Genomic DNA, 21,633 nt, shown 5'->3' with positions numbered 1-21,633 from the left:
TGTTGGTCCCTTGCACCCATTGGGAGGCCTTAGGACCGGGGTCAACCATGGGATGAGCTGTGCCAGGCTGTGCCAGGCAGTGCCAGGCTGTGCCAGGGAAGGGAGGGCGTTTCTCCACTTCTTTATTTTCCAGGAGGAGAGTTAATTTTAGCAGAACAAACAGAGGAGGAAGGCTGTGCTAATGAGACACAGATGAATCTCGCTGGCTCCCGGGGTGTCCGGGGAGCTGTTTTTCCAGCACTAATAACCCAGCCTACAACAATGAGCGAGGCTGATATTGTTTGTTATTGCTAATAGATGCTGCTGATAACTTTATCTGCAGCTCCGAGAGCTCCTGGCTGGCAGTGCTGGGAAGGTGCCTGGCGCTGGCACTCACAGCATCCCAAATGCTGTGCCAAGGGATCCGTGCTGTTTGGGGCTGCAGGGCTGTGTCCCACCAAAGGATGGGCTCTGTGGCCATCCCTCGGGCGGGAAGGGAGCCTGGAGAAGGCACTTTGTGCTGGTGAAGGTGGCTGAGCACTGGGGGAGGCACTGGCAGAGGTCGTGGAGCTCCTGCCATCCTCAGAGCACCTGAGGGCCGTGGTTCTGGGCAAATCCATTGGGAATGCTGGGTTAGGGACTGGTCTAGGGGAGGAATTGCCTAATGGAGGAAGGGTGGCCCCACTGAAACAGTCAGTGGCCAGGGAGAGAGTGGGAAGAGCCCGAGTCGAGGTGATGGGGCAGCAGAGGGAGGAACTGGTGTCCAGCACCCTCCTGCCAGGCAGGGGTGTCTGGGGGAAAACCAGCTCCTCTGGTGAAGTGCATCTCATTCTGAGGCCCTGTTTAGAGCCACACATGCCACAGCATGTGATATGTGCCAGAAACTCCACTGAAAAAAAGCCCTCCAAGGCTCTCAAATGCTGAATAGAATGACAGGATCCCAGGCAGGTCTCTGGGCTCTCTGGATTATGAAGCAGCCCGGTGGCTCCACTGGGTTTTCTGGGCCCGGGAATGTTTCCCTGGGGAATTCCAGTAGCAAAACCCCCAAACCACTTGCTTAGAAATCCTTTTCTCTTGAAAACCCTTGCCCTGATTTGTTAAAGAAATGACTCTAAAAGCAGAAGCCACCGCGGGGGCAGCTGGTTCCAACCAGCCCCTCGTCTGCTCCAACCACAGCTCTTTGTGCTGCTGGGGGGGTTCAGCCCCCCCGAGCAGGGTCCTGGCCCCGGCCCCGGCGGTGAACCTGCGGTGGGGACACGGCCACCAGCAGCCACAGCTCCGGGTTCACACACGAGCGTGGAGCAGAAGCTGCTCAGAGGAAAGCGAGAAAAGAGCAGAGAGATGCAAATGCGGTGGAAAATGTGACTGTGAGCAGGGCAGCGGGCTCAGCTCTGCCGTCTCACAGCGGGGCAGTTTCGACCGAGGCCTTTTCTGTCTTGCTTTTCCCCCCCCAGTATCCGATCCCGTCAGAGAAGCCATTTCACGTGTCTCTGCAGCTCCCGACCAGCCTGGAAGTGGCTGGCTTGCAGGGAGGGAAGTGGCAGCAGGAAAACAAAGCCATAAGAGTCTGAAGGATATTTATTTTCATATCTACAAAGCGAGCCTGCAGAGAGAGGCGCAGGGATGTTTGGTTTCCAGCGCTGGAGCCGGGCTCCGAAATCACTTCCCGACGGGTTTGGGTTGCAGGGGAGGTGTTTGGCTGAATCACAGTTAAGTACGGGAGGTACCAAACACAGCCTCAAATCCATGCTTATTCAGGAAAGATCTTTAAGCATGTAATTAGCTTTAAGCACATGCTTAGGTGCCTTACAAGTGGGGATGCTTTGCTGAATTAGGGCCGTAATTACTGGGCTGCTACTGTGTCTGTGTCCGTGTTTACCCCGTGGGCGCTCCGTGGAACACTGCCCGGGCCACTGCGGGAACGTCGGCGGGACAAGCCGGGCACCCTGGCCCCGGGGAGGGCCTCGGTGGAGTGTCTGCAGCCAGCAGGCCCTGGAGGTGTTTGGGAGCTCCTGGAATGAGCAGTGCCAAAGCCCTTTGGGGTTCAGCACCACCGTGACCCCCGAGCTCAGTTCTCAGGGCTGGGGATCAGCTCATCGCTGCAGAACCTCCCCTTCCTCCTGTGCAAAGAGCCAGCGCAGCTGTATCGGCCCTGATAAACATCTGCAAGCCAGCAGGGCTCTGGAGGGGCCGGTGGCTTCGTCTGAGGGCTGTCCCAGGCTGGGAACTGCTCTGCCGGCATCACTGGAGCCAGAGCCGGCTCATGTGCTCCTCCCAGCTCCCGGCTTCCCAAAGGGACCAAGAGCACGGGCAGGAAAATGCCACGAAGCCTTTGGAGACACGGGGTGTATTTATAGCCGAGGCTTTCATGTCACTGACACAGGAGGCCAAACCAAACACGCCGAGGCTGCAAGAAAGCAGGAAACGAAACCGGATCGTCGCTCGCCAGAGCCCTGGGATGAGTGTGAGAGGCAAACGTGAGCGTGGCAGCTGTGCCCCTGGGGGCAGCAGAGCTGGGCGCCAGCCCCGTCCCCAGGGTGGGAATCCTGCCCCCAGTCCAGCCCTGGCAGCGAGGGGTTAATGGGAGAAGATTTTCCCATTCTCACTGGTCTCTGTCGAGCACTCGTGGGACGGGTGGTTTGAGGTTTTGCAAAGCAAATATAACCTTCACTTGGAAACCATGCTGGCTTTCGAGGGGCTCTGTGAGGAGCACAGGATCCCAGAATCCCAGAGTCACTGAGGTTGGAAAAGACCTCCAGGATCACCGAGTCCACCCTGTGCCCCATCCCCACCTTGTCCCCCAGCCCAGAGCACTGAGTGCCACGTCCAGTCCTTCCTTGGACACCTCCAGGGATGGAGACTCCACCACCTCCCTGGGCAGCCCCTTCCAATGCCTGACAGCCCTTTCTAGGAAGAAATTCTTCCTGAATTTCAGAGCAGTGCTCTGCCAGGCTCCCTCCGGGAGCTGCTGGGCTGCTGCTTTGTGCTGAGCCTCTCCCTGCTCTGCTCCCCTCTTGCTGTGTGAGACACCTTGGCCATGCTCCTGTGCCCTCGAGGGTGGACACAGCCTGGGAAACCCAGGCTAGTGGGAGGCATCCCTGCCCATGGCAGGGGTTGGAACAAGATGAGCTTTAAGGTCCCTTCCAAGCCAAATCATTCCAGGATTCTGTGATTCTGTGAATTACAGGGCCAGCTCTGGGTGGCTTTGGCCTGTGCCTGTGTGTCTGACCCTGGGGGAGGTTGGTCCATGCCACGGGCACTTCTTCAAAGCACACACCCAGCAGCACCATCCAGGGAGCTGCTGCACCCCCAGGGATGCTGGAGCCTCCTGCCAGGACTCAGCCCTCGATCTCTGACCTTGAAGAAACTCTGCTAAGCTGTTCTCACTTCCTCCAGAATTGTTAACCTGGGTTAAGAGGATATTTTCCACGTATGGCAGATTGCAACAGCAAGGCTGGGACCAGAACAGGCGCTGATTAAAGAACAAGCCCCACGTTTAAGGCAGTGTAATGATTTCCACCGAACTTAATGGCTGCGAAACAGAAACAAGTTATCGCTGGCACATCAAAGGGCTGGAAAAATGTAGTCAACGGTACCTTTGAGCTATTATGCATATCAAGTGGCAAGATAGCATCGTGAATAATAAGGGATTTGCAGCGAGGTTGCACAAACAGCAGTGAAGCAACTGCTCACCACGCACCTCCTCCCGGGCTACATCAAAAGCCCGAGAGAAGGGCGACTCATTTCCAAATTGCTGCACATCCAGAGGCAATCGGAGGCAGAGGCCTCGAGATGCTCAGGAGGAGGCTGGGACATGACACAGCTCAGGGGCCAAAGTGAAGGGTTGGCACGCAAGGCCGAGCGCTGAAGGGATCAGTTTTGGGTGTCACCAGGTCTGGCCTAACCCCAGACGAACTCCTCGTGCCCCTGGGAGGCCAAAGCTTCCTTCACCTGGCAGTTGCTCCATCTTCTTTCTAAGCTTCCTTCTTCACCAGGTTTTTATTTGTTCCCAGTAAATAACAGGGAGCTCACCAGGGGCAGCTCCCTTTATCCCTTTCCTTTTGGGCTGGCTTTCCTATTGCCTTGGCACTGCATTGGAAAGGCCTTTTCTCTCCCTGCTTTCTGGGCCACCAGGTGTTTCATACACTCTGAGCATTGTCCATGTGAAAGTCCCTCAAATAAATATTAAGGGGGTTAAACTTCCCCGACCCAGCTCTCCTCGCCCCATCCCTGGAGGTGTTCAAGGCTGGGTTGGATGGGGCTTGGAGCAACCTGGGCTAGTGGAAGGTGTCCCTGCCCATGGGGAACAAGATGATATTTAAGGTCCCTTCTAACCCAAACCATTCTGTGCTTCTGTGACTCCCTGGATGGGCTGTTCTCTCTGGTCCCTTTAGAGCAGGGTGAGCAGCTGACCTGCTCGAGCTTTCTGTCCTGTCAGCCCTAATGAGACTGAAATGCCACTGGATTACAATGTTCCCCTCCTGAAGGCATCCAGGAGCACGTGGGGTCGTGGGCACATCGCTCCTGAAGCCACCACGAGGAGGGGACAGAGCAGGCCCGTGTGGCTGCCACTGCCAGCACACACAGAGGAAGGTGCATCCCCCAAAGTCTGCTGGAGCCCTGACCCGTCCCCCTGCATCCCCCTGGCCCGGTGTCCGGTGGGAGGAGATGAGCCAGGCGCTGGGATCGGTGTGAGCCCGGCACACCTCAGCACCAGACGGCTGCTTAGTAAGGCTTTCCCAGCCCTCAGCAATTACAAGGCGAAGAAAGAAACCCACTTGACTTGCAAATAGCGCTGGTTGGGCAACGAGTGAGTCTCCCAACCCACAGCAGTAGCCCCGGGGCCCGCGGGGCCGCCTCAGTCTGACACGGTTAAATTTTCGCAGCGAGTGCTGATGACAGAGGATTACAAGAAGGAACAGTCCATCCTCAATAAGTGGTTTCACTTGAGAGCTGCAACCCAGTTTGCTAATTCCTCTGGTATTTCTGGCAGCGGCGCTCTCTGCACGCCTCCCGTGCTAACGCCTGCCCGCAGCACCTTCCTCCGCCGGCGCATCCCTCGGGCTTATCCTGGTTCTGGGAGGGATGGAACCGGCCCATTACTCACCAGCCACCCGCCGGTGTTCCTGGAGAAGTGGGAAGGATGGCGTGGGATGGGCAGACGGGGCCGGGCCGGGAGGGCGGTGCTGTGTGGGATGGGGGGTGGCCGAGCCCTGCTCCGGGGGAGGGGACACGGTGCCACCCAGTCACACCACAGGTGGTTTTAAATAGGTTTTTTCACGGTTTTGTTCTCATCTGGTGCCTGTTTGTCTCGTGTCCAAGGACGTGTTGGGAACCCTGAGCAGAGAAGGTTCGAGCAGGAAGGTAAAGTCACGCCTGGAGCTCTGGTTGCTCCAGCCCTCGGATGTTGATCTGGCTTTGCCGTGGCCAACGGGGTCTTCCTCACCATGAGCACCAGGAATTCAGAGCCAGATGGACACGGGGATGGAGATTTGAAGATGCCCATGTCCCCCCACCCCGAGATGGTGATGTCCCCCATCCCGACGTGCCCGTGTCACCCACCCCAAGGTGCCCATGTCTCCCACCCTGGCATGGCCCTGTCCCCCATTGCAGCTCTGCTCCATCCTGCTGAGCAGGGCTGGGGTGATGCCACCTCCCTGCCCTGAGCACCCAAATCCCTGGGCTCTGGGACTTAACTTCCTCTCTAACGACTCCAACAGTTGAATTTGCAATTATTTCCATATGGAATTAGCTCTCCGATTCCACTTGCAGGAGCCACGGCCTGGCTCCACATGTGCCCAAGCTGACAAATCCTCTGCCCCCACCGAAAAAAAGACAAACATGCAGATTAAATGGAGCATTAGAGGAAGATCAAGATGGTGTTAATATTCAATTAGGAACGATCAGGGTGAGACTAAGGCTGACTCTTCCATTATTGCTTTGTTTGCAGGTGGCCTTTTCCTGCTGCTGGGGCCGGCTTGGGAGCAAGGACTGTCCCCATGTCCTCAAGAGGATCACACGCTGGTCCTGAGCCCCCAGATGAGGGAGTGCCATCAACCAGAGAAACTGGGAAAGAATTGCAACTTCTGGTGCTGAACCAGCCCGTTCTGAGCGAGTCTGGAGGGGGGAGCAGCCGCCCTGGTGGCAGAGGAACAAGTCCCATGTGGCAGGGAGGATCCAGCCCCTCTTTGCCATTCCCATCCCCACAGCCACGGAGCACAAAGGCAGGATTGGGGCAGCAGAATAGCTGGGCTTGTTTGTGCTTCCAGGCTGTGCATGAATAAAACATCTGGGGAGCACAGGCCGCCTTTGTCCCGCTGCTCTGGGTTTTGGAGGGCGAGATTTTAATGGGACCAAAAGAAATGAGTGATTGTTCCGTGTGTCTGTGCCCAGCTGAGGGGCTTCCTCTGGGCACAGACCCCGAAATCCTCCCAAACAAGAGCAAAGTCCCCTCAGGGAGGTGGCTCTGATGGCTCTGCTGATGCTGCTCAGCCCCGGGTGCCTGTCCCACCTACTGAGCTGCTTCTGAGAAAAGTCTTCATCAGAAATGAGTCACAGCCAGAATAATTGAAACTTTTGATGTTTCAGAGGATAAAGGGCTCAGAGCAGCTCACGCAGAGCTCTGCCTGCACCCTGAGCAGCTTCCTGAGGCTCTGATCTGGAGGCTGCCGGCCTGGAATGGTTTGGGTTGGAAGGGACCTTAAAGCTCATCTCATTCCAGCCCTGCCACAGGCAGGGACACCTTCCACGAGACCAGATTGCCCCAGGCCCCGTCCGACCTGGCCTGGAACACTTCCAGGGACGGAGCAGCTCTGCTTCCAGGCGTTTTTGGGTCCCAGCCCTGGGAGGTGACCAGAGGAGCCCACACTGGGGCCATCCCAGCTCACCATTGGGTCAAAATGGGAAAAATTCCTGAAGAGAAAGGGATTTGCTGAAAAATGTCTTGTCCCAAGGGAGCAGTAGCAGGCACAGGAGTGGAAAAGCTGCTCTGGCCTTGGCTGGTTCCCCCAGTCCAGAAATATCTGGGAAAACTCATCCCCCATTGAGTCATGCTGCAGGCAACAGGGGAAACAGCACTTAAGATAACAACAACAATAATGATAATGATGATAATAATGAATAATAATAACAATAATAATGAATAATAATAATAAGCCAGTTCACTGGAAGCCTAGTGGAGCAGAGTCTGCCCGCTGGAGTTATTCATCCCCTCCCAGTGCCCCATTCCCTGTGTCTGTCCCCACAGGACCGTGTCCCTGTGGATGCCACACCTGTGCCATCCCTGTGGGGTGCAGAGCCACTCTCAGCAGGGTGACAGGTGCTTTGAAACAGTTTATTGTGAATAATGGAGCCTCTAAAATATTCCCAGAAAAGCGGCTGGGATGTGTTTCACATTGGTGTGATTTTCCTTTCTCACAGATGAAACCTCTCCACGGCTGTTCGGCTCAAGGAGAAGCTGTTGAGGTGAAAAAAATGATTAAAAGGTCTGATTTTCCCCCCCCTCCCCCCGTCAAACAGCAACAACTTTGATGGCACCGAATTAGCGACAAAATGTTCCTTCCAAGCAGGAGGTTTATAATTGGAGACGAGGATTTGTTTGTAATTCCAGGCCAAGAGTGATTTCAGTGGCTCTGGTGAGGACACTGAGACTGTGTCCCCCCATCAGCTCCGGTCCCATGGAGCACATGGAGCACATGGAGCACACGGAGCTCATCCCTGTCCCCCCAAAGCCGGCTGGAGGGGAATGAGCCGCCTGCAGCCGAGGTGAGCCTATATAGGGCTGTATTTGGGGGGAGGAGTGTTTTTGGGAAGGAGGAGAGCTCCCAGCCATGGCAGGGGTGAGCCCTGGAAAACCGGGTGCTGGTTAATCCCGCCGGAGACACTGGGGAGAGCAGCAAAGCAGGAGGAGTGGCATGTGATGGCTGATTGCTCGCTGCAGGCGTGTTGGCTCCGCATGTGTAAAAACAATAATTAAACGTAAGATGTGGGAGGATTATTAAAGGTTTTATGGCATCTAATCCTTTTTGAAACCTTTCTGTAGGCTGGAATCTGAGGCTGGAGCAATAAAAATGCAAACTACACCCAGATTAATTCCGGGCACCATTATTTTCCCTCCCCAGCCCTTGCCCTCGGTGTTTACGGGGCTGTGGGAGCCGGATGGGAGGCAGGAGCTGGGATGGGCATTGCCTTGTGCTGGTGATGGTGGGATACTGTGGGATACCAGTGGAACACAAGGCTGAGGCCCTGAGGCTCACAGGATTGGGAACCACATCCAGCTGGATGCAGGATCCACATTGGCACAGAGTCACGTGTGCATGTGAACACACAGACACACAACTCCAACATACAGACATGTATACCTTAATTCCATCTTCCAGAGATGCCCCTCGGGTGCTGCTCCCATCCCTCTGTCTGGGGACCGAACTGAGCAATCCCAGTGTCCCTGACATGGATGTAAATAAATAAATAACCGAATGAATGCAGGCGCCTTTCGCATTTCAAAGCTGGGAGATTTTTTTTTTCCCTTTTTTTTTTTTTTTTTTTCTCTCCCCTCCTTCGGAATGGCTTATCTCCATGAAATTAGTAATTGGCATTTCTTTCTGAAGCCGGGGAAAGTGCCAGCAGCCGGTAACACCCACGCGACACTCCATTCTCCGCGAGAGGCCCCGCAGCCAAAGCAGCGAGGCTAATAAAAATAATAACAAGGAATTAAAGGGGAGGGGGGGGGCGGAAAAAAGAGGCAGAAAGTGCTGAAATCAGATTTTACTTTCCCTTTTGCCTCCCTGGTGTTTTTCGGGCGTGTGAAGCTGGGTCGGGCCGGGCAGCCGAGGGCGGCGGGCGGGTTTCGGGCACCCTTCGGAGGAGCGGGTGAGTCAGGGCGCTGAGTGCTCCCTCCCGGCCCCGACCAGCCCTTCTCCAGCCCTGGGTGCAGACGCGGATTTACAAAACCCCGTTTCATCTGCGAAGGGCCCTCGGGGCATCCTCCTCCTCCCCCGGAGCTCCCGGCCCCGTCTGGCACGTCGGGGCGGCAACCCCGAGCCAAAACAGGTTTTGGCTGCTGATTTCCAGCTGCTCATTAGCGCTGGGTTCTTCTGGTTGGCTTCATTAGGGTTTGTGTTTTTTTTTTTTTCCATGTGTGCCAGCTCATCCTGCCCTGGTGCTGGTGCTTGGAGAGCCAAACCAGCGCCTAAAGGGGCTCCAGGAGAGCCGGAGAGGGACCTCGAACAAGTGACAGGACAAGGGGGAATGGCTTCCTACTGACAGAGGGCAGGGTTAGATGGGATATTGGGAAGGAATTCTTCCCTGGGAGGGTGGGCAGGCCCTGGCACAGGTCGCCCAGAGAAACTGTGGCTGCCCCTGGATCCCTGGAAGTGTCCAAGGCCAGGTTGGATGGGGCTTGGAGCAACCTGGGATAGTGGAAGGTGTCCCTGCCCATGGCAGAGGGTGGTGCCTTCTCACCCCAACTATTCCATGATTCTATGAAATAACCCCAGCCTCCTGGGGTTGTCCTAAATTATCCCAGGTGGGTCTGGGGTCAGGAGCATCCAGAGCGACCCCCGGGCTGCTCCAGCATCCAGTGCCTTGTCTGGGGGAGCTGAGAATGGAGGAGCGGGGCCGTTCCCGGGCAGGGTGTGCCCGGTGCCTCACCGAGGGCTGCGGCAGATCCCTATCGTACATCCCAACCTCCCGAAAACCAACCCGGCCTGCCAGCGCCGGGCGAGCTCTGCGCGTCCCGGGATCCAGCGGCACTTCCCTGCTAATCCCCTTTGAGCTGCTGATGCCGACCGCGCCCTGGGCCGATGGTTATCACTGTGGGAGATCCTGGGTGCAGCCCCACGCCCCGGCCGTGCCGCAGCTTCCCCGTGTGCCTCCCGTCCCTATTGCTGTGTCCGAGGCTGCTGCAATCCCTGACGGAGGGGCGGGATGTCAGCCCTGTCCCGCTCGGCTGCTCCAGTCCAGCGGCAGAGACACTGGGGCGGACTGGGGGGTTAGAGGAGGGGGCTGGAGGCTGCACCCCTCCTGATCCCGCTCCTCCGCGGGGTCCTGGCCCTGGCTCTACTCCCCGGAGTGGTGATTCACTCGCGCTGCTCCCAGCGCAGCTCCCTGAGCGGGTTAATTACCTTAATAAATAGAAATTCCAGTGTGAATTAGAGCACGCTGTGGTTTCCAGCCCGGGCTTTAACCAGCGCCCCATTTACTGCTGGAACCCGCTGCTGACACTGCGGGGGGTGGATGGGGCTGGGCCTGGGCACGGGGGGAACATCCTTGGGAAGGAGCCACAGACTCCCTGTGCCCTGCCCATGCTGCACACCCCCTTCCCATCCCCCTCATCCTTCTCCATCCCTCCCATTCTTCCCTATCCCTCTCCATCCTTCCCATCCCCCTCATCCCTCCTCATTCATCCCTCCCACCCTGACATCCCTCCCATCCTCCCCCTCTCTCCCAGCCATACCGGGTGATGCAGGCGCCCAACTCCCAATGCAAAGCATGGAACACCCATGGAAAAGTCATTAGGAATTTGGGTTTCATCCAGCTGAGTCCTGGGCCACGTGCACCCTCAGCTCTCAGGGTCTGGGCAGAGGCTCAGCGGCATCCCAGCACATCCCAGTCCCCTCCACCATCCCGGCTCCCCGCAGGAGCCAGGCCCCAGCGAGCCACTGTCATTTCTATAGTTTTTTTATCTTTCTTTTCTCAGCAAAAGCAAAAGCGCAGAAATTGCGACGGATCGATCCCGGGCCCTGGGGTTTGGACGGGTCCCATTTGCCGCGGTGTCGGTGCCCGGTGCCCGCGCCGGCACCTCCATCATCCCATTACACGGTGACACGGGGCCGGCACCGCCGGGGAGACACTAATTACCTCATAAATCACCTCTGGGAGGGAGAGCGGACAGAGCTATTAGGCTGCTCCAGAGCGGGATAGAAAGAGCCAGGGATGGATCCGGGCTGGAAAGGCTGGAGAGGGCGGATCTGCACCCGGAGCTGTGTTGTTGCACTGGGCTTGGCTGTGCCTGGATGGTCCATGGACAGTGCCTGGGTTATCCCTGAGCTGTGCCTGGACACTCCATGGGCTGTGCCTGGATGCTCCATGGACTGTGCCTGGATGCTCCATGGACTGTGCCTGGACATTCCATGGGCTGTGCCTGGACACTCCATGGGTTGTGCCTGGATGCTCCATGGGCTGTGCCTGGATGCTCCATGGACTGTGCCTGGACATTCCATGGGCTGTGCCTGGACACTCCATGGGTTGTGCCTGGATGCTCCATGGGCTGTGCCTGGATGCTCCCTGGGCTATGCCTGGATGCTCCACAGACTGTGCCTGGGTTATCCCTGAGCTGTGCCTGGACACTCCATGGGCTGTGCCTGGATGCTCCATGGGTTCTGCACCGGCTCCATAACATTTATCTCCTCAAAGGCTCTGGAAGCCAATCCCTGGGCACGTGGGCTGGGAGGAGGTTAACGGGGCTGGGGGAGTTTTTATCCGCCTCTCCCTTTCCCCGAATCCTCCTTGCAAGTTCTCATGGCTTTAACGAGGAATTCCGAGGGCTCAGGAATGAGCCTGCTCCAAACCATCAGGTCTTTGCGGCCGTCCCTGCACAGCCCTGCTTTCGTTGTGGGATTATAATTAGCAACTACAATGCCATAATTATGCACCACTTAACTTCTTGGCTTTAATATCTGTGTGAGGCGGCTTGAAAGCAAGTGAGCAGGATCCCGGTGCTCCTTCGGGGAGGGGGGAACGGGGAGGGAAGGAGGCATTTCCAAAGGGTGTCATCCTGGCGTGCAGCTCCAGCTGCCCTCTCCCAGAGCCATCCCTATTGTTCTCGGTGAGAACGGAGCGGGGCCGCGGCCGGAGGAGCCCTCAGGCCCCGCCGGGGCGATGGGCAGAGGAACAAAAGAGGGCTGCAGGAAGGAAATGCTTCAGAACCTTCTAAAGGCTCCTCTCAGCAGCAGAAAGGCTTTTGATTTTTATCACTTTTGTTCTTTCAAATAACCTACCCTTAACCTTTTTGTGTTTCCCTTGCTGGGACAGCGAGATAGTGCTGGGGCTGCTCGGAACTCTTGGCTCCAGGGTGCTGGTGGGGAAGCCTTGCATCTCTTTTTGGTGTCCCTTGCCTTGTGTCCCATCTGTCTCTTCACCTAGAGCAGAGTCATCTCCGCTGCACCATCCACATTTTTGGAGGCTCTGCCAGCCCAGGGTCCCCCCCATGGTCCCCTGCCCTCCTGTGCCCCTGGGATAACTTGATTTTGGGTGGGTGCTCCTCTGAGTCCACCACGGCCATCGCCCCCCGTGTCATTTAACTCATCAAAAGCTGCCCCACAACTCATTATTCTGGATGAATTAAATTGTTTGTAATTGATAAATTATGCAAAAGTGCCTGCCAATTCCGAAATGTAGAGCTGATATCAACCCACCCAGGGGGACTCATTCTAATTTTATCTCAGCCCTGCATTGTGCCTTGCCTGCTTGATGTATGTTGTATTGATTTAACAAGGCTCCTGGGAATTAGGCTGATTTTCTAATTTTATCCTCTGGATGAAATGAATCAGATTTGAATACAATGAGGGCATTGTCTGCGGGGGGAGCGTGGCGGGCCAGCCAAGTGTCCCCTGGCCCCATGGTGGACTCTGCTCACCAAGGGGATCCTTGGGGCCTGTGCTCATCCCGGGGTCATCCCAGTCCATCTCCCAAGGACCAAACCCACCCTGGTCTCCCCTGGGTTGTTGCCCCCTCGCTGATGCCCTTCTGGACATGTGGCCCCCCATGGCAGATGCTCCCTGGGCTTTTCCTGCCCACCATCCCCCCAGAGCAGGAAATGTGAGATTTCTCCTCAGAATAGAATCCTGGAATCCTGGAATTGCTTGGGTGGGAAGGGACCTTAAAGCCCATCCAGTCCCACCCCCTGCCATGGCAGGGACACCTTCCCCTATCCCAGGGTGCTCCAAGCCCCGTCCAACCTGGCCTTGGACACTTCCAGGGATCCAGGGGCAGTCAGGTTGCTTTTCTGGGCAACCTGTGCCAGGGCCTCCCCACCCTCACAGAGAACAATTTCTTCCCAATATCCCACCTAAACCCCCTTCTTTCAGTTTAAGTAGCTCTGGTTTTCTAGCAGGAAGCGCTGCTGGAACCTCTGTGGTGCTCTGAGGATGACACTGGCCTGAGCAGTAATGTCAGCATTAAAAAGAAGCTCAGGAGAAGATTAAAGCTGTATTTTTTCCACGCTTATTCCACTCTACATGGTAATAGTCTATAAAGGGGATAATGGAAGAACCTGATCCATGGATCAGGTACATCTTTGCAATCTCCATCTTAGAAATTCTCATTACAGTGAATTCAAGGGTGTTCCCAGTTCCCTGGAGCCTCCCCAGGGCAGAGGGATGAGACTCAGCCCATTATCATCTCCCACTGGGAAGGCTTTCAAAAAGCAGCATCTGATGCCCAGCACAGCTGTGCTCTGCCAAGAATTCCCTGACCCGCCCTTTCCCCCCTCCACTTATCAGATAACTGGGACAATTAGGAGATCATGACCATAAATAATGTAGATTATGCAAGAAAAAAACAGTGGTTGGGATAACACATCCTGATTCAAAAGGCTGGGAGAGACCTTTGGCTTCTGGATGTGCCTCAAAAGGCTGGGTTTGGAGGAGGTGGGTGGTTTGGAGGATGAAGCACCAGCCAAGGGCACAGGCTCTGGGGGCTTTGCTTTGTCCCTGGCTTCCTGCTGGGATTGTGGCTGAATCTCTTCAGGGCTTGGTTTTTGTAGATATTTACCAGAACTGGTGGAAAAAACCCAGGATATCTGGGTGTGGGGTCTGTGTTCAGGCCTTGCTGCAGCCCAGACTGTGGGACCATTCCCAGACTGTGGGACCATTCCCAGACTGTGGGACCATCCCCAGACTGTGGGACCATCCCCAGACTGTGGGACCATCCCCAGACCTTCTCGCTCTGTGGCCCCTGTGGTGGTTTGGGCTGGAGGTGCCAGAAGCTGATTCCTGGCAAGCTGGATGGGAATGCTGCTCCCAGGCAGTGCTGGGGGGGAGCTGGGAGGTCCCATCATTGAAATACAGAATTTTTTAGGGCCCTCTTACCCCATCCCTGCTGGGGAGAGCAGAGCCAGAGCTCACGGAGCTGGGCAAGGTCCTGGTCTTGCTCCTATTGCTGAGCATTCCTGGGAAGGTTTTATCCCTGGGATATCGGGTGCAGCCTGGAAACCTCTCTGGGATTCCTGGCTGGGAGCTGCCACCCAAGAGGAGCAGCAGGGAATTATAGAATCCTGGAATGGTTTAGGTTGGAAGGGACGTTTAGAGGTCATTTAGTCCGAGCCCTGCCGTGGGCAGGGACGCCTTCCACTATCCCAGGTTGCTCCAAGCCCTGTCCAACCTTTTCCAGGGATGTGGCACCTACCAGCAGAGGAGTGTTCGGAGTTCTGAGTCGGGATGGCATCTGCACACTGGGGAGAATGTCAGGGAGTGCCAGCAGGGAACCAGCCTGGCAGTGGGAGGAGGAGGATCTCTGAGGTTCACCCACCCCTTCCCCTGCCCAGCCCAGGGGACAAACAGGGCCCTGTCCCCTCTCGGGGCAGTCAGGGCTGTCCTGCAGTGTCCCCTCTCCCGGGACAGGGAAGGGAGGGGGAGAGCTGGGCAGATTTTTCTGGTTGGGATGATAACCATGGAGGAGCCAGCGAGCACATTGTCTTGCAGGAATTCTGCATAACTTGTCTGTGCATATGGCACAGCGGCCCCCAGGCAGCCCAAATCAAATTAAAATTAATATTTTTTTTTTTTTAAACTCCTGTTTTAAATGAATATGCATGTTTTGCTTACAGCCAGGACCAGCTCTTCTCCCTCTCCTCCCTCCTGCCCTCCAAACCTTCGGGGCTTGTAACTGGCCTGTTGTTCATTATGTATTTCCAGAATATGGGAATATGCTAAGGCAAAAATACATATTCCAGTGGTGATTTGGCTGTTGGGAAAGGGGTTGGCAGCAGGAGGAAGACAGGTTTGATGCCTGGGTGGGGAAGTCCCCGAGGAGCTCCTGTTGGAGCTTCAGGAGGGTTTAATTCAGGGGGGATGGTGGTTCCCCCTCCCCATGGGAACGTTTGCTGAGTCAGGGATGTGTCCCAGGGATGTGGAGGGCACGGAGCTCCCCGTGCCCTGTGCTTCCCAGAACAGCTCTGTGCTGGAAACCTCTCCGCCCCCAGATCTGGAAGCCCTTCTCCCTCCACATGAGACCTCTGCTAAAGACCATGGATGGAGCAAGTGATGCTCTTACATCCCTGCAGGCCGGCCCAGCCCTTCCCGACACAGCTCTCAACGTGCCATTAGGGAAACAAAAGTGCTTCTCCCGCTTGATAGCCGGCCTTTTATTTTTGGAACCGATCCTTGCAATCACAGGCACACGGTCCCAGCAATCAGGGAGAAAAGCACTTTTCTTCTGCAGGCCCAATTACCCATCCTATAATTGACATAATTATTATCTTTTGCTTTCCTAATAATATTTATTGAACACCACAAATCCTCCCTGGCAGTGGAGCTGCTCGGGGAGCTCAGCAATTTTCCAGTCCTAACAGGGTCCTTGCTGGAAGGAGGGATCAATATGGTGAAATATATGGAAGGAATTGTTCCCTGGGAGGATGGGGAGGCCCTGGCACAGGTTGCCCAGAGAAGCTGTGGCTGCCCCTGGATCCCTGGAAGTGTCCAAGGCCAGGTTGGACAGGGCTTGGAGCAACCTGGGCTAGTGGGAGGTGTCCCTGCCCATGGCAGGGGGTGGAATGGGATGAGCTTTAGTATTGCTTCCAACCCAATTATTCCAGGGTTCTGTGGGGCTGTGGGGCTGGATTGGTGTGCTGGATGAGGGAGGCTCCCTCCTCCTCGCAGAGCCTGCCGGGGTGGCCCGTCACTCATGGCCAGGCACAATCCCCTGGTGCTTTGGGGCTTTTGTTTTTATTCCACGGTAAATAAAACTCTCTGTGATCCTGCTTGAAAGATGTCTGGGAGAAATTTCCGCGTGGTGGGAGGGGGGGGAAGGGAGCGGTGATTTATTCCCTCCTCTCCTGGTATAAAAGACACCGCGCTGGGTCTGCTGAGCTGGGAGTGTTTGTGTAAATCTGTCTGCTCCAAACACCTCCCAGAGCTGACTGACGGCCCCCTGGAATTCAGCACACAGCTCCAAATTTCAATCTTGTGTCCTGCTGGGAGCTGGGTACAGGATCTCCCGTGCCAGGGCTGGATTTTGGGGGTGTCTGTAACACAGTGGGGGCACTGCTGACCCCTGGGTGGCTTCTCTGGTGTTCCCAGGGGATGGAGGCACTGCCTGGCACGAGGGGTGTCTGGTGGAGCCTGGGGGTGCTCAGTGAGGGGCTCGTGGCCGTGGGGCAGCCTGAGGGGTGGTGACCTTCTCCTCGGGGGGTGATTACGAGGCCAGTGGGTTCAGTGGACTCTGGGACAGCCCAATGCTCTCCTGTGACCTCGGGGGAAGCCCAAGGGCTGGTGACCCTCCCCTCAGGCTGCCATGTCCCCCCAGGTAGGAGTGATTAAGGTGCCCGTGGGTTGAGGGTATCCCAGATCTCTGGGACATCCTGGTGTCCTCCACACAAGCTCCCGACTCCCAGCTGCCTTCCCACATCCCAGGGGCTGGTTTGGGGGCAGAGCAAGGCTGGTTGGCAGTCTGAGCTTGGGGCAGGATGCTCAGCCCATCCCTCAGGGGCACGGGGTGCCACCGAGATACCCATCCCAAAATCCACCCCTGGATCAGCTGAGAGGGCATCGGCTCCCGGGACTTGCCCGGCTCCCATCCCATTCCCTTCTCCCCTTTCCCGTTCATCTCCCGCTGAATCCGTCTGCCACAGAGCCCATATGTTTGCCTGGAGACGACGAGGTTTATTTTTTTTTTCCCCCGAACTATAAATAGACGTTTCAGCACAACTCCTTGCTGCCAGTTATCCGTCTGCACATCAACATTAACATAATTACCGCCGTGAATCCCTAATCCCGGCAGCGGCGGCAGCAGCTCGTGCAGGTTCGAGCAGCGGATCCGCTTCCTAAACGGGGGTAATTTGGGTCTTTAGTGAAGTGACAAATCTGCGGGCGAATCACAGCGGCGGGTTGGGAACTTCCCCGAGTTCTGAGCCCTGATTGCTCCGGAGCAGAACGGTGACAAGTGAGATGGGAACAATGAATTACATCAGCCCCGGCTCCCAGAGGAGGGGATGGATCACAGCCGGGCGAGCGCTGTCAGGAGAGCCCGGCATCAAATCAATCTATCAATCCTTCATCTTCTTTGGTTTGTTTGCAAACGTCCCTGAAGGACGGGGCTGTAATTGGGCCGGGACTGGCAGGGGGATTTCTCTGCCGTGTTTTCCAGCTGCCAGCTCTGGCAGCGCTCTGGGGAGCTGGTTTGGAGCCTGGCACGTCCTGGGGGTGATGCCTGGCCACTCACCTGTCCCCAGGACACGCTGCCCAGAGCTGTGCTCACACCAGTGTTTGCAGGGCTTGAGCCTGTCCCCACATCACCTTCCCGAGGCAGGAGCCACCAGCAAAGCACCGCTGCAAACCCACAGCAAGCCCTCACCTCTCCCTGCCAAATCATGGAATAATTAAGGTTGGAAAAGCCCTCTAAGACCATTGAACCCAACCATCCCCCCAGCACTGCCACGCTCAGCCCTAAACCCTGTCCCCAAAAGCCACATCCACGTGGTTTTTTTGGAATGTGGTATTTCCAAGAGATGCACGTCCCCTTTTTCTCAGGGAAGGGGATGTGTTTGCTGTTTGCAGGGGCTGTCAGGGGAGAGCTGCCCCTCTGCAGCCCCTCTGATGCCCCTGGGGCAGGAGGCACTGACCTCCTCAGGACAGGAGGCTCCATGCCTCGGCTTTTCCGTGCCAGGGATCCCACCAGCTTCCAGCTCTCCTCAGGGAAAAGAGTTCCCCCAAACCCTGAGTGCCTGTGTGTTCCTTTCCCAGCCTGTGAGTGATCCAGGCCCTGGTTAGATGGTTTCAGTGGTTGGATGACTCACGACCTCATCACATTGTGGCAACGCTGCTGCAGAGCTCCCAGTGCAAATTATGGGCTGGCTCCCCGTGGCTGAGTGCCCGGGGACTCCAGATAGGGCAGAGAGGGTGTTTGTGTGCTCAACAGCTTTGGCTTCAGCGGGAGGGGTTGGGGTTGGGGTTGCTTTGTTTTGCCCGAGGAGGAAAGAAAGGATGGAGCCTCAAAAACGGCCTGGGCTGTGCTGCTGGGGATGCTCCACTGCCTGGGGGGGACATCCCCGGGCTCTGCATCCCTCCCAACAGCACCCGAGCAGGGGATGTGCATCCCCACTGCACTGCACTGCCTGCAATTCCTCTGGGATGTGGGAATGGCAATTAAAGTGGGAGCCTTCCCCACTCACCCCAAAATCTGGTCTCTGGGCGAGCTGACGTAGCTCAGGCAGCGTTTGCAGCACGTTCCCCACCGTGGGGTGGGTGGGCTGCCGGGAAGAAACCTGCTCAAATCATCAGCACTTTGATTCCCAACAAAGGAAAGGAGCCGACTGAGTTAAATGCCTTCCCTCTGATGTGCTGTTTAGTTATTTTGCTTTCAAGAAAAAATAAATCCCCCCTCAGCGTGTTTACAGAGCTGATTTGGTGCTGCAAACACGAGCTGAAATTGGAGGGCAAGGCACTGCTGGAAGAAAAGGGAAGACAACCTTGGAGCTGCCCTGAGGTGGGGCAGGAGGGGCCCTGGGAGCTGGAGCCCCTCGCTGTGGGAAGGAAACACGAGGCTGGGTTTGGAGAGCTGCTCCCCCAGCTCCTCCTCTGCCTTCCTGGGCTTTCCCCTCCCTGCTCCCTCAGCGCCATGACCCCGGAGCTGCTCTCCCCGGGGTGATTCCCCCCATTTGCATCCTCTCCAGCTGCTTCCTCGGGCTCCAGCACTGCTGCTCTGGGTGGGGGGCTGGGCTGGGGACCCCCCTCCACCCTCTGCCCGTGTCCAGCCCCCCCCAGGCCCGGCTGCCTGCACCAGGTTTCACATTTGCATTTTGTTTGCATCTGATTTTGGTTGCATTTGGGTTTTGTTTGCATCTCCTGCTCCTGCCTCGCTGGTTCTTGGGGGGGGAGCAGGGACCGAGCCCCCCATCAGCAACCACCCCACGTGCAGATGTGCCAGATGTTCCTCCCCAGTGTGGGACGTGGGGCTTGTGACGGTGACAGCAAAGGGAGCCCAGGAAATGGGTCTGAAAGCAGCAGTGCTGGGCTGGAGGCATCTCTGGCTGGGATGGATTATCCTGGCTCAGATAAGGGAATGTCAGGAGCAGCACCTGCTCCTCCTGCCCCAAAATCTCCAAGATGTGAGAGAGCTGGGGGGGTTCACCTGGAGAAGAGAAGGCTCCAGGGAGAGCTGAGAGCCCCTTGCAGGGCCTAAAGGGGCTCCAGGAGAGCTGGAGAGGGACTGGGGACAAGGGATGGAGGGACAGGACACAGGGAATGGCTTCCCACTGCCAGAGGGCAGGGTTACACAGGGTATTGGGAAGGAATTTTTGGCTGTGAGGGTGGTGAGGCCCTGGCACAGGTTGCCCAGAGAAGCTGTGGCTGCCCCTGGATCCCTGGAAGTGTCCAAGGCCAGGTTGGACGGGGCTTGGAGCAACCTGGGCTGGTGGAAGGTGTCCCTGCCCATGGCAGGGGGTGGCACTGGATGGGCTTTAAGTTCCCTTCCAACCCAAACCATTCTGGGATTCCATGAAATCCAAAGGAACTTCCTGTCTGGGGGCGCAGCAGACCCTCATTTCCAGGACCTCCCTGCAGCCCCTCCTGGGGCTGTTGGAATTGAACTGCCCAAATTTCCCTCTGTGCCTCCCCATCCTTCACACCCACTCCCACCAGGGAGCCGAGCCATGGGGTGGGGAGGCAGGGCTGCAGGCAGGGGTGCAGGCAGGGGTGCAGGCAGGGATTATAATCACGGAGCACTACAGGGGCTGAGGGTTATTTTCCCTCCCCAGGGCTCGTGTGGCTGCGCCAGCATCTCTGACAGCACAATCCTCTGCCTGGTGTCATCATTATGGAAACGAGCTGTAAATCTTCCCTTGATGTTATGTAGATCCGGGATGCTTTGCCTCACGGGAACAGCCGGCGTTAGGAAATAGGGTGTTGAACACAGAGATTAACATACTGCGAGCATTAATTTGGGGAAGGAGCTGCCCGGGCCAGGGGGCCGCGGCCGCTGTGGCCGTGCCGGGCTCCGGGCCGCGCCTGCCGCCTTCCCGCAGCTCCCGGGCTGGATCCTCTCCCCGCGCCGTCACCTTGGGGCTTTTTTTCCCTTCATTTCCTCTGGCAGGGCCGCGGAGCAGCGGGGGGAAGGCTCCTGCCAGGCCAGGGATGCTGTTGCACAGCGAAAGTTGCAGTTTGGGTATTTTCGGCGCAGTTCTGCTGACCCGCAGACACCTTTGTTGGCCGCAGCTCCCAGACCTGTCATCTCCCCACCTGCTCCCGTTTAATCCTGCCCATCCCGACCGGCTCTGCGTGTCGGTCCTGGCGCTGGGAGTGTTCCCACTCACCCCCTCGCTCTCCTCCAGCAGCCCTTTAATCTCGGGGAATATTTTTTTTTCCCTCTGACATCTCTGCCTCTCTTGTGAAATGCAAATTAATTAGATTCTAATTACTCACTGTGTGCTGTTGCTGTTTCCCTCTCGTGTTAGGTTAGTCGAACATCTTTGTTGTCAGCTGTGTGTTGTATGTATTCAGCCCATTAAAAGTGATCCTTGTTCAGCGGGAGACAGGCAGAGCAAAGAGACAGTTCCCCCCTCCCGCTGGGCTTTGTCAGGAGCAGCTTTGTCAGCACTTCCCGGCAGCACCGCCAAGGAAAACTCGGCTTTTTTATTGTTCCCTTTTTCTCCTGTTTTTTGTAACCCGGTGAGTTAAGGAAACATTTAGTGAGCTCCCTCAGGGCCTGGCTGGGCTCTGCTCCACGCTGGGTTTGTGCTGCCCACGGGCTCCTGTGCACTGGGAAAGCCACGCTGGGACCCCTGACTGAGACCTGGAACTCCTGCCTGGGGCTTGGGATCCCCACCTGGGACCTGGGACTCCTGCTCAGGACCTGGGACCCCCACCTGGTACTTGAGAACTCTGCCTGGGACCTGGGACCCCTCCACCCTGTACCCAGCCCCATCCCAGGTCCCTCATCTGCCTGGTGGGGGCTCACAGGCAGAGCTGGGACCCTCGGTGGGACCCTCAGTCCAGGGGGGCTCATCCCTGGGGCCCGTGAAAGGTCCCATCTCCACCCTGGGAAGCAAACACCAACCTGCATCCTCTGGCCTGGCCGTGTCCCATCTCCCATCCCCTTCCCTTCTCTCCTGACAGACCCACAGGACCAGCTGTGTCTCCTGTCATCCCTCTGCTCTCCTTGAACCACCTTTGCCCCATGGAAACAGGCATCTATGGATACTTTGGAGGCTGCAGACACAGCAGCTCCCCCAGCAAGTGCTCTCTTTGTGCCACCACGATGGAAAACACCCGTGGGAAAGCTCATGGAGGGGAGGGCAGCACCACACACCCCGTCCAGCAAGAGCCACCTGAGAAATGCAGCTACTGCTCTTCATCCTGTGCTCAGGAATTCCCAGCAGATTCACACCTGGATAGTCTGATAACAGAGACCATAATAACACCAGGAACTCCACACACAGCATGT

General features: G+C 56.7%; 1 long non-coding RNA gene across 1 annotated transcript; it reads right to left on the bottom strand.

Moving 5' to 3' along the window:
• Positions 1-1,554: 1,554 nt before the first annotated feature.
• On the bottom strand, positions 1,555-20,786 carry LOC135421096 (uncharacterized). Its single transcript, XR_010433864.1, has 3 exons — positions 20,613-20,786; positions 8,340-8,422; positions 1,555-2,386 (listed from the first exon to the last, which is right to left on the bottom strand). It is a non-coding gene; the product is annotated as an uncharacterized LOC135421096 (long non-coding RNA).
• Between the last annotated feature and the right edge of the window lie 847 nt (positions 20,787-21,633).

This window comes from Pseudopipra pipra, chromosome 12 (genome assembly GCF_036250125.1).
Source record: "Pseudopipra pipra isolate bDixPip1 chromosome 12, bDixPip1.hap1, whole genome shotgun sequence".
Classification (NCBI taxonomy): Eukaryota; Metazoa; Chordata; class Aves; order Passeriformes; family Pipridae; genus Pseudopipra; species Pseudopipra pipra.
The sequence above is the reverse complement of the archived record's forward strand: the minus strand, read 5'-3'. Positions and strand labels throughout refer to the sequence as shown.